The sequence below is a fragment of the Somniosus microcephalus genome, unplaced genomic scaffold (genome assembly GCF_052327205.1).
Source record: "Somniosus microcephalus isolate GS21.2 unplaced genomic scaffold, FLI_Smic_1.0 unresolved_chr4, whole genome shotgun sequence".
Lineage (NCBI taxonomy): Eukaryota > Metazoa > Chordata > Chondrichthyes > Squaliformes > Somniosidae > Somniosus > Somniosus microcephalus.
The window spans coordinates 13,205,678-13,209,988 of NW_028225182.1; the positions used below are offsets into that span (position 1 = coordinate 13,205,678).

The 4,311-nt window shown below is 43.9% G+C and overlaps 1 non-coding gene across 1 annotated transcript; it reads right to left on the reverse strand.

The window, feature by feature from the left end:
* Window positions 1-3,490: 3,490 nt before the first annotated feature.
* On the reverse strand, window positions 3,491-3,564 carry trnan-guu (transfer RNA asparagine (anticodon GUU)). Its single transcript has one exon. It is a non-coding gene; the product is annotated as a tRNA-Asn (tRNA).
* Window positions 3,565-4,311: the final 747 nt, after the last annotated feature.

Here is a 4,311-nt window from a genome sequence, read left to right on the forward strand (position 1 = left end):
ATTTTGTTTAATTTGTTTCTCCTTCACCATAAAGGGCGAGAATCAGGAGAGATTTTCCGATCTTGAACTCGCGCCTCCCAGACCAATAGGATGAGGGGACCAAATGTTGTATACAAAGCTGGATGGGAATGTAAGTTGTATGTAAGCTGATGATACAAAGTTGTTAGGAGGATGCAAGTCGGCTTCAGGGGGATATAAAGAGGCTAAGTGAGTGGGCAAGAACATGGCAAATGAATATAATCTAGAGAAATGTGAAGTTATCCACTTTGGTAGGAAAAACAGAAAAGCAGAGTATTTTTGAAATGGTGAGAGATTGGGAAATGTTGTTGTTCAGAGGGACCTGGGTGTCCTTGTAAACGAATCATGGAAAGTTAAGCAAGTAATTAGGAAAGCAAATGGTATGTTGGCCTTTATTACAAGAGGATTTGAGTATAAGAGTAAAGACATCTTACTGCAATTATATAGGACACTGGTGAGACCATACCTGAAGTATTGTGCACAGTTTTGATCTCCTTACCTCAAGAAGGATATACTTGCCATAGAGGGAGTGCAACGAAGGTTCACCAGACTGGTTCCTGGGCTGGGTGTATTGTCCTATGAGGAGAGATTGAGTAGACTAGGCCTATATTCAATTCAATTCAATTCATTTCAAATCGCTTTATTGGCATGACAAGGTACATCTTATGTTGCCAAAGCATCGAAAAACATTCATGGTTGTACACAAAAATACAGATCTATCCATACAGTGTATAAACATATATCCTCCAAAATTTATAAGAATGAGAGGTGATCTCATTGAAACATACAAAATTCTTACAGGGCTTGACTGGTTGGATGCAGTGAGGATGATTCCCCTAGCTGGGGGAGTCTAGAACCAGGGGTAACAGTCTCAGAGTAAGGGGTTGGCCATATAGGACTGAGATGAGGAGACATTTCTTCACTCAGAGGGTGGTGAATCTTTGGAATTCTCTACCTCAGGGGGCTGTGGAAGCTCAGTTGTTGACTATATTCAAGACAGAGATCGATAGATTTTTTGAATATTAAAGGAATCAATTATGTTCTTATGATATGGGGATAGTGCAGGAAAGTGGAGATGAGATAGAAGATCAGCCATGATCTTATTGAATGGCGGAACAGGTTTGAAGGGCCAAATGGACTACTCCTGTTCCTATTTCTTATGTTCTTATATGTAAACCACATCTGACCCTCTGGATCCGGCTTCAGCCGCCGGTTGCGGGTTCGAGTCCGGTTGTGGTGACAGCGGCTCAGGGTCACGCCAGCTAGTTTTATATTGGGACAGTGTTTGAGGGAGGGACTGTTCAGCGGTGGTGTGATAATAACTTTCAGAATTAAGTTTAATAGATTAAAGAGCTCTTTTTCTGTTACTTTCGATTTACACTCTGCCCAGTTTTATGTACGAACAGTTAACAATGTTTAAGCGATGTGGTGTGTTGATTGTTTGTGCAGTAAATCTGTCACCCAGTGTGAGCCTGAAATACAATCATCCAGCCTGGGCTCGAACCCATCCAAGGGGCACTTTGTTGATGGTTACCTCAATTGCTGAGAGTCTGGTGCTAATAATGCCAAGGACGTGGGTTCGATCCCCGTCCGGGTCATTAGAATATTTTCAGCAATTTACGGTTTGTCATGAAATTTAAAATACAAACTTTATAAGGAAACAAATCCACACCGAATCTCAATGGGGAATTATTTAGATGAACATCCAGTGCACCTTCGACCCCGGGGCGGAGAGACTCATAGACCATGGAATTATAGATAGATACGGCACAGAAGGAGGCCATTCGGCCAATCAAGTCAGCGCTGGCACATTGAAAGAGCTCTCCAATCAGTCCCACTCCCCTGCTCTTTCCCCACAGCCCTGGAAATTTCTCCTTTTCAATAGTAAACCAATTCCCTTTTGGAAGTTACTATTGAATCTGCTTCCACTGCCCTTTCAGGCAGCACATTCCCAATCACAATAACTCGCAGCGTAAAAAAATTCTCCTCATCTCCCCTCTGGTTCTTTTGCCGGTTATCTTCAATTAGTGTCCTCTGGTTACCGACCCTCCTGCCACTGGATTCTCCTTATTTTGAAAACCTCCATTAAATTCCCTCTTAACCTTCTGAGGAAAAGAATCCCAGCTTCTCCATTCTCTCCATATATCTGAAGTCCCTCATCCCTGGGCCCACTCTGTGAGACGTCAAACTGAGGATCTCGCTCTGCGTGTCCGTCTCTCTCTCTTTGTCTCTGTCTCTCTGTTTGTCTCTTTCTCTCTCTATGTCCGTCTCTTCTGTCTCCTTCTCAAACTGTTCACAGCTCGACTGTTGCTCTGACAGATTTTGTACTTGTATTTGTTAGTTCTCCTTAGTAGAGTTGTGAGTATCTTTGCCTGTCATGAGAGAGACCGGGCTTCATATTCCCCGATGGAAAGGATGCTTTTTAACATCCCCAATTTAAAACCTTTGGGATGCTCCTTGGAATAGTTAACAGAAAAAATGAATAGGGGACACAGATTTAAGATTTTGGGCAAGAGATATCGGGGGGATGTGAGGGGAAACTTTTTTACGCAGCGAGTGGTGAGGACCTGGAATTCACTGCCGACGGAAGTAGTGGAAGCGGAGACACTCAGTTTTCAAGGGAAGGCTGGATAGGCACTTGAGGGAAATAAACTTGCAGGGATACTGGGATAGAGCGGGGGAATGGGGCTGCTTGGATTGCTCTACAGAGAGCCAGCACGGACTCGATGGGCCGAATGCCCTCCTTCTGTGCCGTGTGACTCTGTGACTCTATGATTCTATTACCTGCATTTGTAGACTGCGGTTCACTTCTGTGATGTTCTAACGACAGCTCACGGAGCAGAGTTTCCGCAGTGTAGTGGTTATCACATTCACCTAACACACGAAACGGCCCGTTAGAAACCGGGCGGAAACATTTTGTAAAATATTCCTCATTAAAATTGAATCAATTTGAAAAAGTTGAAATAATTTTGTGATTAAATATCAGTAAAATAAAATATCTCATAAAACACGTGTATTTTCTCTGTACAAATCTGGACCATCAGCAGCAGTAGAATTGTATTCAACCACAATCTGTAGCCTCCTAGCCCGGCAGATCCCTCACTCTACCATTACCGTCAAACCAGGGGACCAGACCTGGTTCATTGAGAGGTGTAGAAGAGCAGGCCAGGAGCGGCACCAGGCGCACCTAAAAATGAGACCATTCCAAACTGGTGAAGCTGGTTCTGGAACCAAGGCGGGCCAATGCAGCTGAGATACAGATTATCTAGGATCTAATTGAATGAAGGAACAGGGCTGAGGGGTTGAATGCCCTCCACTTGTTCCTATTAGTCTGTCACCAATAAGAGAATGTTATGAAACGGTTTTCTCGGATCCCAGTGGATGATCTCATACTCACCGACATTGTACCCAGTACATCCCATGATCTTGCAGCCAAAATACACATTTAGAAAACCTGGAAATGTTAAAACACCGTCCCTGGGTGGGCTCGAACCACCAACCTTTCGGTTAACAGCCGAACGCGCTGACCGATTGCGCCACAGGGACCTGTTGGAAAATTAATTACAACATATACTAAAGCCAGAGATTACCGAGATAAAATCTCAGGTCACAGAGAGCAAGATAACGACTGTCCAGTCTCCGTTTACTTGTCCAAATTAAAGAAATGTAACATTTATTGTCGGAACATGGAAATAGTCGCTGAAAGAAAATCCGTTAAACAAATTGATGTGAAAACCCGCTTTGAGCCATTAGATCGATTCATCGACCAATGGTGACGGTGAGATATTAACATGGTGTCTGGGTTTCTCACAACTGTTGGAATCTTCCCACGAGTCCTTTTGCTGTTGTATTTGTTCATCAATGTGGAGATCAGATATACACGTGGTCGCTTCACTGTGTGCCCTGGGAACCAGAGCACATGGCAATGATGGGATTCTGCCCTGTCTGCTCTATATGGGGGTCAGTAGAAACTGAATGATAACATCGAACCTGCCACAGCCCGTAAAGCCGAAACAGCTTAGTTGGGCGAGCGTTAGATTGACGATCCCGGATTCGGCAGGTTTTAGTTACTTTTTGTCTCCTTCAGTATAAGATGAGCGAATCAGGAGAGATTTTTCGCACCTGAACCCGCGTTTCCTAAAGGAATGAGCGTAAAACCACATTTGAGCCTAATTCGGCTCCAGCCGCCGGCTGGGGGTTGGAATCCAGTCGGGGTCCCGCCGGTGCGATAATAATTTTTAGAATGAGGTTTGTTAAACTAAAGAGCTCTTTTTCTGTTACTTTCGATTTACA